Here is a 13,015-nt window from a genome sequence, read left to right as displayed (position 1 = left end):
TCTCTGCTCAAAAAGTTCAGTTGGTCTACATAACTTTTGCCGCTGGCCAACCAGTACTCTGCATTGTAGCCAGAAATACTTTGTTTTTTTTTTAATTAAAGAAGATGTTGGGGGTAGGAGTTTATTTATTTATTTATTTTGGCTGTGTTGGGTCTTCGTTTCTGTGCGAGGGCTTTCTCTAGTTGTGGCAAGCGGGGGCCACTCTTCATCGCGGTGCGTGGGCCTCTCACTATCGCGGTCTCTCTTGTTGCGGAGCACAGGCTCCAGACGCGCAGGCTCAGTAGTTGTGGCTCACGGGCCTAGTTGCTCCGCGGCATGTGGGATCCTCCCGGACCGGGGCACGAACCAGCGTCCCCTGTGTTGGCAGGCGGACTCTCAACCACTGCGCCACCAGGGAAGCCCCAGAAATACGTTTTTGAAATGCACAATTGATGATGTGATTGACTATAATCCTCCCCCTCAAAAAAGTCCTCCCCAAAACCAACCTTTTTATTGGTGCTAGGTTAAAGGAATATGCTTTGCTACAGCTAAAAAGCCTTTCATGGTGATGGCTCCTGATTATGTCCTCAGATTCAAGTTGTTTATCTTGCTCCCTGTCCTTCGGCCACTTGGCTTCCCTTGTCTCTCGCGTTGCCCCTGCTCTCTTCTGCTTTCCTTACATTTTGGCTGTCCCGTACATCATGCCTTCTGCCTGTACTCCTTACCTGTACATCATATAGATCTCATTTTCTGGAATCTTGTGTCTCTCCTCTGTAGCATTTAGAACAGCTGCAATTTCAAACCTACTTGGGTGATTCCTTTACTGTTTGTCTTCCCCACCAGCCTGTAGGCCAAATGAGGGCAGAGCATACCTGATGCAATTCATTGCATCCTAACAGTGTCTGGCACATAGTAGGTACTCACTAAAGACAGCTGTATTGAAAACGTGTGTATGAAATGAATATGAAAATAAACCCCGATATAAATTCAGCAAGAAAAATGGACCCATAGCCCAGTGTTTAAAAATTCTAAAGATAAACACAGTATTGAGATTAGTAACAAGAGCACTGAAGGCTTTTGATGGATTTAAGAAATCAAAGTGGGAGGGCTTCCTTTCGCACTCAGAGTCAGCAATGGGTGGATGGGAATGATATGGATTTTTTAAGGAAAAATTTTATCTGGGCTGAAAAGCAAGTGGTTTTAGCATGTAAAAATATGCTAAGATATGAAGGTAGTACTTTCTAACCCTACTCCTGCCATTTTTATCACTGCATATATTGAACCAGAGCCATTGCAAGGGCAGGAAGAGAAGAGAAGAATAGGACCAGAGACGAGCTGGGGAGGCAAAGGAGAGACGAGATTTCAAAAATGTTGATGTCTCTGGATTGTGGCTATTCTGCTGGGTATAGCTTTTTATATCCTTGCTTCTAAAATCCATGTCATTACATGCACTATAATTGTCTCTGCTTCCATATGGTGACAGAATTCTATCAACTGTATCAGGTTCTCAATAAATAGGCAAAACGAAAATGTTGCCTAAGTTGTCTTCCCTCAGTTACATTCCAAATACAGGACCCTCCCTCCCAATAATGAAACACAAATTTTGTCAATTAGAACAGTATCAGTTGTGAATGTACTTTTGCAATTATGAGAGTAAAAACATTCCACATTGAAATAAGAAATGCCATCTGATTTCGATTTAACACAAAGGGGGAAAAACACATTCCATTTAAGAATGGCAAATAAAGCTGTCAGTGTGATCCATTTATAGCCCCTCAGAGAATGCCACAAATCCACGTAATGTTCTGAGAAGCTAGTTTTTGTATTTGCTCTCTCGAAGAGAAGGCACAGAAGTCCCAGATGGACTGCTATTCAAGGAAACGAAGGTTAGGTGGAAGAACTTACGTTAGCGTCCTAGATGCACACCCCTTAAAGGGGAGCAGGAAAGCTCCAGTTGTTGTATTTAAATTGTGTGCACCAGCAGGAGGGGTGGAATGCTGCAGGACTGATGGGGGTGTAAGAAAATGGAGAAAGACCTTCGTCTCCCTTGTCTGTTCCCCCTATCCGTCCACCCTTGTGTTCTAGGAGGGTCTTACTGGGTGAACAAAGCCTCTTTCTGCTCGACCCGCTGCTCACAAAAATTACAGAGCGCCATCAGATCTTGATTATAAACATTCCCAGTGCTAGTTCTTTTTGAACATTTTACTCTAGGTTATTTCACGCTCAGGTACAAGGGCACTTACCAAAAACAAACACTGGAAACGTAATCTCTGTTCCTTATTCCTGCACTCAAGCTTCCTTCTTTCAAGCAGCAGTGTGCTGTTAAATACATATAATCATACATACATATATATATAAAATATGACCCTCTGCAAGGCATAACTGATTACTTTTCTCTCCTTTGCATTGGCTACTAAAAAACTGAGAATAGAATTTGTTACTGTCTTCTAGCGAGAGTATTGAATTTCATGGCTTAAGTTTTGAGTATGGTTAGAATGGGCAACATCAGAAAATCTACAGACAACCAATGCTGGAGAGGGTGTGGAGTAAAGGGAACCCTCTTGCACTGTTGGTGGGAATGTAAATTGATACAGCCACTATGGAGAAACAGTATGGAGGTTCCTTAAAAAACTAAAAATAGAATTACCATATGATCCAGCAATCCCACTACTGGGCATATACCCAGAGAAAACCATAATTCAAAAAGACACATGCACCCCAATGTTCATTACAGCACTATTTACAATAGCCAGGTCATGGAAGCAACCTAAATGCCCATCGACAGACGAATGGATAAAAAAGATGTGGTACATATATAGAGTGGAATATTACTCAGCCATTAAAAGGAACGAAATTGGGTCATTGGTTGAGACGTGGATGGACCTAGAGACTGTCATACAGAGTGAAGTAAGTCAGAAAGAGAAAAACAAATATCGTATATTAACGCATGTATGTGGAACCTAGAAAGGTGGTACAGATGAACCGGTTTGCAGGGCAGAAATTGAGACACAGATGCAGAGAACAAACGTACAGACACCAAGGGGGGAAAATGGCAGGGGTGGTGGTGGTGGTGTGATGAATTGGGTGATTGGGATTGACATGTATACACTGATGTGTATAAAATGGATGACTAATAAGAACCTGCTGTATAAAAAAATAAAATTAAATTTAAAAAATTAAAAAAAAAAAGATTGACAGCAGAGTCATTAAACCCAGCCCTGAATTGGATCAGTGAGGAGACTGAGGCAAGAAACTAGTGAGGACTGTCCTGAATCAGCCAGTCTTGGTAGCAGATAAGGGAGAACAGCCCCATTCCTATGATTCTAGTGCACCTCTTGTCACATTTCACCCTGGGGGGGGGAAAAAAAAGTTTTGAGTATGACTGTCTCTCCTGGCTCTATCTTACATTTCTAGCCTTATTTTTTTTTCCTGTGACTCATTTTTTTCCTACCTATTTGAAATATATTTTATATTGCTCTACAGTATGTATTTTTATTAGCCTTTCTCTATAAGCTTTAACTCCTTTCCAGTATATAAATAAAATATACAACATTTATAGGCAGCTTTTTTTTCCTTTTGGAGGGTTGCAGAATTTTCCCAAGGCAACACATAATTCATTACCATAAATGAACATTAGGACACTCGTGTTCATAGTAATTAAAATTTTTTGTGATATTCAGCTCAATATTTCAGTTACGTTTTCTTAATCTATACATACACTTTTAGAGCTGGAATTCCTAGCCTGAGGTCTATGGACTCTCAAATTATATGCAAAAGTTTGTGCATATAAATTTTTATCACGGAGGAGTTTCATTTTAATCCAATTCTGAAAGGTGAATTAGACCCAAAAGATTAGAAATTACTCCTTTGCAGCGGAATAACCCTGGAAGACCAGATCTTGGTCTTTTGACATTCAACTAAGTGACAAAATATTTACTGACTACCTACTAAGCACGTAGCACTGTACTAGTTATTCGGAAAACAGCGGAAACATGTAGACTTGACCTCTGACCTCAGGGTACTCCTAGTCTAGTGGGGATGAGGGAAGGCAATGAAAAAACAACGTGAAATAAGTGGATGGTAATGTACCGTAACGAATAAAACAAAGTAATGTAATAGAAAATGAATGAGATTGGATGGTCAGGGAAGACCTCTCTGAGGAGGTGTCATCGTAGCTGGGCCAAGCAGGATTGGAGGGAAGAGCATTCCAGAGAGAGGCCAGCTAATGCAGAGACCCTCCTGGAGGTACAGGCTTGTTATAATCCATATCTCTTCTAGAAAGTAGGAATGGTTGTTCTCCAAATTCACTTTTCAAATTCATTTTTAGTACTTCAGTCTAGAAATATCAGACTAATCTGTGTGAAAGTTAGATAGCTTTTCCTTGTTTTCATTTTCTTTTATTTAAAAAGCTTGATTTCCTAACGTGAGGGAAAGGTATTTTCAGAAAAAGAGTGCCATATATTTTATTACACATGAAATTCACTCGATCAATAGTTGAGTCTACCATCTTGAAGGCACTGTGGGAGATGGCCTCAAGGTGCTCAGCACAGGCCAAATAAAATATAACTGCCATACATGTAACCGTAATGTACCTTAAACGGATCTTGTGTTGTTCCGTAACATAGGTTTATGAGCCAAGTAAATTCTAGGGCCCAGATGCTTTAATGTACAGCTTGAAACCCAAAGCTCTTTAGCAAGGCACCAATCATGCTAGAAAAGTTGAAGATGGGTGAGGAGGGGAAAGGAACACGTAATGAAAATTGGGATTAAAAATTCTTTGAAATAAGAACACTGTACTCTGTGGCTTGGAAAATGCCCTACACAGCCCTGGCTGTGTAAATCAGTAAGTTAAGATGTGACTGAAGATTGTAAGTATCTCCCACATTATTAGCTGTTTTCCTGAATTAAACTGTCTATAAATATGTTACAGGAATAATACACTGGTGAGATGAAGACAAGACTGATACCACAGAGTTCTCTGTGATAGTTAGAGTGTGCCAGGCACCGTGTGAGACCTCTGTGCTCATGACATTCGAGGTAGAGGCTGTTACTACTTCTGGTGTACAGAGAGGGAGAAACTGAGGCTTAAAGAAGCAAAACGACCTGCCTGGCCACAGAGCTAGTGGGAGGAGCCAGCAGGGTTTGCTACCTAAGAAGCCTGGCTCCAGAGCCTCCACGATCCCACCTTCACCGTTATCAGTTAGCTCTGTGAAGGGAGGTGGTTTTGTGAGTTCTGTCTAATAAACTCATCTGCCTTGCTGTTTAAAAGGCTTTGGGGAACAACATTCTGAATGATTAGTCTGAGCTCACAGTGTGCAAATTAAATACTAGCCAAGACAAAACAAGTAAGGCAGCAAAGCTGCTATTAAGAGTAACAGGTGAAAAAAGAAAAAGGTCATTTGACTTTGGATCAGAGCAAATTATTTGGGTTATCTTTAATACACTCTCCCCTCGGAGAAGTAACGAAGAGTTTGAATGTATTTATTTTAAAATTCTCAGTCAAATAGAAAACAAATTTATGGTTACCAAAAGGGATAGCGGGGAGGGGAGGAGATAAATTAGGAGTTTGGGATTAACATTTACATACTCCTGTATATAAAACAGACAACAAGGACCTACTGTATAGCACAGGGAACTATATTCAGTATCTTGTAATAACCTATAATGGAAAAGAATCTTAAAAAATATATATATATATATATTATATCTGAATCACTTTGCTATACCCCTGAAACTGACACAACATTGTAAATTAACTATACTTGATTTTAAAAAAATGGTAAAAAAAATTCTCAGTCAAAAGTAGAAACTAACTTGTTTCTGCCCTCACTGATCTTTGATAATGAAATTTCAACTTGGAAAAGAGACATTTTAAAGCTTTGTTCAAATCTAGATCAAACAGTCATTTTCCCCCGTCTTTCACTCTCCCTGAACCATTCTTTTTTTTTTTTTAACATCTTTATTGGGGTATAATTGCTTTACAATGGTGTGTTAGTTTCTGCTGTATAACAAAGTGAATCAGTTATACATATACATATGTTCCCGTATCTCTTCCCTCTTGCGTCTCCCTCCCTCCCCCCGCCACCATTCTTGCCGGCTGCTCAGAGGCTAATCCTACTTAAATAACAAGAGCAGTGGTAGCAGCAGTAGCATACGATAGTACCAAGTACCACTGATTGAATATTTACGCAGTATCATGCACTGTGCCCATCACTGTACGAGCTCACTTTGTCCTCACGACAACCCCGTTAGTAGCCTTTATTATTATTCCCAATTCCCAGCTCAGGAGATGGTGGCTCACAGAAGTTGCCCACATGTTGAAGGGGTCCCAGCTTGTTAATGGAGGCGCTTATACCAAGCCTGTTGGTCCTGAGCCCAGGCTCCCTGCGGTCTCCCCACACCATCTCCTTTTGTTTGATCATGTTTTCTCCCCTAATGGACACATGGATGAGGTCACTCTATTTCCCAACATAGGCTGCCTAAACCCTTTAGAATCCAAGGCTGTCCATGATCTGGACTTTTTTTTTTTTTAACCTGTCCAAGCTAATTTCTCTAAATACCCTCAAACCCTGTGGGAACCTGCTTCCTCTGAAAGCTTCAGAAGCCCCTTAAGCCCACAATCCAGCTTAAATTCTACTGCTCTTAAAGGCCCTGTTCAAATTCCACTGATCCAAGCCATCTTCCAGGCCTCCCCAGCCCAGAGTAAATACCTGATCCGCTGGCCTCTTTCGGCTGGTGACCCTAGCGTCCTCAAGAGCGTTGGCAACCTGGACTCCATGGAACCGTATGGGAGTTCTGTGGCAAAGTGCCACTGGACATTTTTCTCAGGAGCATGTCCCGAGCTTTTATCAGGTTTTTAAAGCTTCACCACACACACACACACACACACACACACACACACACACACACACACAGTCACACAGTTCTGGTGACATTAAATGCGAATGTTTCTTGAGCAAGGTGGCCAGATTTAGCAAATAAAGGTATTATATGGGACGTGCCTATACTAAAACATAATTTGTTGTGTTTTAAATTCAAATTTAACCGAGCCTCCTGTACCTGACCTGCAACCCTGTCCTTGAATGTTTCGTGGATATTAATCTTATTTCTCAACTGTATGGAACAGAATCATGTAGAGGGCAAGGGGCTTCCTTACTTCTCCACTGAACTTAACCCTCAACTTTTATTGCTAATTACTGAGTCATTTTTGTGGTCCAACAGAAACATTTTTGAACATTGTCTTTTTTTTTAAGATTTTTAGAAATTTCATGTAATGTCTGAAACATTTATATTAACATATTTCCATACAGATAACCCAAAGAAAGTTTAGTGTTAGTTGTTTTTTGTTTACTTGTTTGTTTTATTATACTGCAGGTTCTTATTAGTCATCAATTTTATATACATCAGTGTATACATGTCAATCCCAATCGCCCAGTTCAGCATTTTTTGGAACATTCTTGATTTGGGGCCAGTATCAAACCTAGTAGCTAAATCATGATACGTATATGGCTTTTACTATAAGGAAATGGATGTCCATAATACCTAATACACTAATTTTGATCATCTCTTCTATTTGCTGGATTCAAACACATCGATTTTTTGTTGAAAATGTCCTCTTAGAAGGACTCTGGGAAAGTTCAAAACATACCCAAATTATGATTGGACCTCAAAGTGAGATCTTCCGCCCATTCAACTGAGAAATCACGGAAGGTATCTGTTAAAAATGCAGCTGTCTGGGTCCAATCTCAGACCTATTAATTCAGAATGGCTCCAAGCTATCTGGGTTTATAAAAAGCCTATTGGATGATTTTTATGACCTGTAAAGTTTAAGGACTGTTTATTTATGGGATGTAATACTCTAGCAAGGATTGCTCTCTCGTTAGAGGTGAAAAGTTATTTTTGTCCTTAAAAACAAGCCGTCGTTATTTGGAGTTCAAAATATCGATCATCTTTTAAATGTATCTGGAATCTATCACACTAGTGTTAAATGCTCAGCACTGTAGATTTCCCATTCGGAGCTCCCAACTATTTGACTTGGTAAATTAATGATAGGTATTAAAAGGCTACCTGATGGATCATTAAAATAGTGAATGAGTCACTGAAGTTTATAGAGGCCATACAAAATTAAAAAATAAGATTATATGAAGTAGGATGCTCTGCTGTGTACCAATGCTGCTACCCAGGATTGGTCTGGGAAACCTAAGGATCTCTGGAATTTCTGAAAGAAAGCATCATTGTCTACTACTCCCTAGCCCTGCTGACTGGGTGGTCCCCGAGATTTTTGATTCTTGGTGAAAAGAGTGCTGGTCTGGAAGTCGGAAGGCCTAGGTTCTATACTTTCAGTTCTGTGTTTTTCTGAGCTTTCGTCTCCTTGTCAACAAAACAATGGTTTAGACCATTGGATGGTCCCTGAAGTATCTTCTAAGCTCAAGTGTCTATTATCATCCTGAGGTTGTTTTCTCTGCTGTAGAATATGGGGGTTGGACCATGTGCCTGCGTCCATTTGTCCTGCTGTCCAAGGGTAGCCCTGCTGTCTCCATCACTATCCTTGGGTCCCCATTCATAATTTGGACTTACTCTAGCAGCATAAGATAGGTGATAGCTCATTTAGGTTATCCAAGGAAGGGACAATATATTGGCCATCGGCACATGTCCTTTCTAAGAGACAATTATTCATTCAACATACACATACATATTGATCACCAGCCATGTGGCACGGTGCTAGACCCTGAAAGTAAAACAATGGAAACAGACAAAAAGAGCTCTTGGCCTCATGCTGCCTATAATCTCGTGGGGGGAGTGATGGGGGTGCTAAGATAAAAACAAGCGCAATGAAGAGTAGCCCCCACTCGCTGCAACTAGAGAAAGCCCGCACACAGCAACGAAGACCCAACGCAGCCAAAAATAAACAAAGAAACAAAATAGAACAACCACCTCATGTAAATTGACACATAAATAAAATAACCACTGTTTGTAACCAGTGGTCTGAAGGATCACTAAGGATGAGATAGAGAATAACAGAAGGCTGAGCAACGACGGGGAAAAGCCTCGTGGGGTAGATGATATTTTCTTGGACCTAAAGGAAGAAAAAAGATAAACGAGGGAAAGGGGTTGGAGGCAAGGGCAGGGCAGGGGAGGGCATAGTCAGGAGTCCCCTGGAAGGAGCAGCTTATGTGCTTGGCAGCCAAAATCCTGGAACAGTCCCTTCTGTCCCTGAGAGATCATTTAATTCAAGACTACAGAAAGGGAATCAGAGGCCCAGAGAGTTTAAGGGACTCATCAAGGGGTGAATTAGTTAATGGGAGAACCCTTGCATGCTTCAGTCCAGAAGGGGAACCTCTCTTAGGGATCACAGTGCATCAGGAAGTGCCTAGGTGCCTTGGTCCTGAGCTTCAGTTTCCTCTTGTGTGAAACACAGATGACATCTACTGCCTCAGCTCGTTAACAGGATTTAATGAGATAATGCCGCACAGTGCCTGGTAGGTATATCACAGCCGCCTGATAAATGCAGACTTTCGTGATTTTTCACCTAGTGCGCTTTCACTCATAGCCAGCTGTTGGAAAATAGGTAGAGCAGATCAAGGAAGAGAGGTGGCAGAGGGGAAGTTCTGGGATACTGGACTGGTGTCTGTTTAGCAGCTATCCATCTGAGAGGCTGAGTAAAGGAGGTGAGACGAAAAGGCCACTGGAAGTGGGAAGGTATCAAGGAAAAGCATCTTCAACTTCATGGTTTTGCTCACCCCTTAATCTGCTAGTGGAGAATCTGGAGTTGTCTTCATAAGACAGAAAAGACCATCCATAGCAATATTTATACTTAAAATTAGCATATGAGAAACAGGTTTTACTCTAGGAGACTGGTAAACAGAAGAATGATACACTTTCTTATTAAATACATGCAAAGAGAACAATGTTATGTTAATATGTCACTCAATCCACTGGGAACAAACTAATTCAATTATCTGCAGAATATTAAAATGATTGCTGGTGTTAAGGATGCTTAAAAACCAAGCCCATGATATTGGAAGAATGAATAATTTATCCAGGCAACCATGAAGCTTTTCTTCTTTGTTTATGAACAAAACCACAGATTGAACTTCAGCCTGAAAATACCGAGAGGCGTATTTCATGGATTTTAGCGGACAGCTCTAAGGCCATCCCACAGAACCTGCTTGCCCTCCCCGTTGACTTTTCCAAAACGTAAGGGAATATTTATGGTTCAGGCACGCTTGAACCAGGGCTGAATATTTCTGTTTCAAAGTTCACTGGGTCCCTTTTCCCCTAGCCATAAGATAAATGCCATTCCATATATATAGCTTTTTGAAATACTGCTTTCCGCCAGGGGTGCCTTATGGGAGACATTTTATTTCAGAGTTTCATAAGATGAGAACTGAACTCATTATTTTATTCCAGACTCATTGTTTAATTGACAGGAAACATGCATTCTAAATCATCTTGTATGCGTGGCAGAAGCCGCTCTATAAATTTAACAATGGGTGGATTATTACTATTTAACATATTTATGGAATTTTATATTCAGGAGGCATTTTACAAGTCTTTTATTAGTTAATCCTTACACTTCCCTGTGCGTCTGATAGATGGTAAACAAAACTTTGGGTTCTAAATTGCCAATACGTGAAAACTTTAATGAGGAAAAAAAAATCTGTGCCGTTCCTCCGTGCTCCCAGACTCGCCAAGGGCACATTTCTGATCCCTTTTTTTCTCACTAGAGACCAAGGCTAGAGGCCTGGGAAACGGGCTTGCACCCCGAAATATAAAAGGGAATATATTGGACTCTGTCGCGGGTCAGGTGGCCAGCACCAGAGGAAACCTCACAAGACACCAAGGTGATACGACAGGATTCCCAACAGAGATGCGTCCCAGTGATACAGCACATAAAAAGGCACACAAGGAAGCAGTTAATTTTTCTACAACTGTACAGTGAACTTAGTTTTCAAATCTAATGATGCCATCCATACCCTCTGGACTCACTATCTGATGATAGCACCAGTTACTGTTAAAATGCATACACGTATATTGAAAAATAAAACCTATTTCAAACGAAGAGAGTCTGTGTTTTCTTCTTATGAAAACTCACACGTTTTAAAAACGAAGCTTCCTTCAACACCCACCTCAAACTCTTTAGAATCCTCCAGTCTGCCCCTCTTCCAGACACCAGAAGGTGTTGGAGAGCGGGGCAAGGAGAGCCTCTGTGGATCAGAGTTTCCTTCTAGACCCAACCGTTTTACAGCGGGGGGCTTTCAGAGCTAAGGAACCAAGAAAAAGCAATCTCGCGTCACCTGAGGGCCGGACACCAGGAGCCGCAGATGCTGTGCCTTCTTTCTGAAGACCCCAGCGTGGACACGTCCAGCCCAGATTCTAATCTCTTCTGACTGAAGTGACTCTATCCCTCTAATCCCTCAGGCCCCCGCCTGCGTGTGTGTGCGTGCGTGCGTGCGTGTGTGTGTGTGTGTGTGTGTGTGTTGGGGGACAGTTGGTAGGCAGGTGCAGAAAGTACCCAAAGTATTCTGGAAGCAAGCACCCTCTGCGGCCCCGTGCGTTCTCGGTGCAGCCGGGCAGCTGTCAGGAGGTCAGTGTAAGGTAACCAGGTCACCTCCCTTTCAGGGGTGCAGGGGGGTGCAACGAGCTCCAGCGTCCCCGAGTCTGCGGATACAGGGGGTGCGCTGAGAGCCCCCCTAACCCCGCCCCCGCACCTCCGGCATGGTCCCGCCCGCGCTACCTGGGGACGCTGGAGGCCCCGAGGCGGTGGCCTGGGGGCTCGCGGTCCTGCTGGCCACGGCTTGGGGCTGGCGCACGCGCTTTGTGAAGCCTCGAGGGAGGGGGGCCGACCCCGCCCCACCTCCGGCCCCCTCCGCCCGGCCGCGGCCTGCTCGGGAGTCATCCGGGTGGGGCCCTGGGCCGCCTCCCCGCCTCCACCTCCGGAGCTGTCACCCCCTCCCCTTGCGCCAGGGCGTCCCCCACCCCAGGCTTGGCCGACCTGCGCATGTGACCCCGCCCTTCTCCGGCTGGGCCCGAGGGGCCTCGCCCCGCCCCAGGGTCGGCATCCCCACCACCCACCTCTGGGATTCCCTTCGGGCGCTGGCAGGGGTGCGACTCCTTCTGTAACTGGAGGCCAAGGCTCGGGAAAGTTTCTGGTCATGTCAAGGGTCAGCCTTTTCTTGTAGGGACCTTCTCTAGCCAAGAAATGGGCAGTTAAACGATTCTAGCTGCGGTTGTGCTGACATCACAAACCACACATTGCTGGGTGTCGTGTCTCTCTCGTAGTTCGCACAGAGGCTCTCCATCATCCCTGCAGCCTTTCGCACGTTCGCCTTTCAAAGCCCCACTCCTGTGACATTTCCGTGAAAGCGTTAAAGGAACTTAATTTTTAAATAAAAAGTTAATGCTAGAAACCAATACATGGCGTGTTAGCTCTGCCCCCAGCTCTAAGTATGGTCACCTTTGAATAATTCAGGCTTTCCAGTGACCAGGAATACCTAGGCTGGTCACTACCCTGCTTCCACATCACTAGAACTTTTGGTCTCTTTATTCTTTTTTATTTCCCCAGTGATGGGAAGCAGGGGTGAAAATGAAGTGCAACAAAATCAATTTGAAGAGCTTTTTAACAGCTGGTATAAAAGTTTATGGGAGAGGCAGTATGCAATCACTGAAAATGAATCAAAAATTGTCTGTAGTCCTCACACTTCGGTTTACTGTTTTGCTCGAGTTTGAATAATGGAGGGCTATCTATTATTTTTAGCAGAAATAATACTTTTCTAAGAATTATTAAATAGATTAAATGTATAATGTGGTTATGGTACCGTGTCAGACCACAGTAAAACTGTCTACAGAAGAATGTGTTAGCCAGCTGATCGCATAGAAGACACAACATCTTTTTAAAGTGGTAAAATTGGTTTTGTCAGTCAAAACCAATTAAATAGAGTTTAAATAACATGTAAGGATAAGCTGGAAAACATTATACAATCTTTATAGTCCTGTCTGCCATCTAATGAAAATATTTCCTTTTCAGCATCCCCAC

The 13,015-nt window shown here is 42.6% G+C and overlaps 1 long non-coding RNA gene across 1 annotated transcript in view; it reads right to left on the bottom strand.

Moving 5' to 3' along the window:
* LOC137208549 (uncharacterized) overlaps positions 1-12,190 on the bottom strand; it is a 33,803-nt gene extending 21,613 nt beyond the window's left edge. The window contains exon 1 of the long non-coding RNA XR_010935658.1: positions 12,055-12,190. This is a non-coding gene — a long non-coding RNA (uncharacterized lncRNA). The remainder of the gene's footprint in view (positions 1-12,054) is intronic.
* Positions 12,191-13,015: the final 825 nt, after the last annotated feature.

The sequence above is a fragment of the Pseudorca crassidens genome, chromosome 16 (genome assembly GCF_039906515.1).
Source record: "Pseudorca crassidens isolate mPseCra1 chromosome 16, mPseCra1.hap1, whole genome shotgun sequence".
Classification (NCBI taxonomy): domain Eukaryota; kingdom Metazoa; phylum Chordata; class Mammalia; order Artiodactyla; family Delphinidae; genus Pseudorca; species Pseudorca crassidens.
The sequence above is the reverse complement of the archived record's forward strand: the minus strand, read 5'-3'. Positions and strand labels throughout refer to the sequence as shown.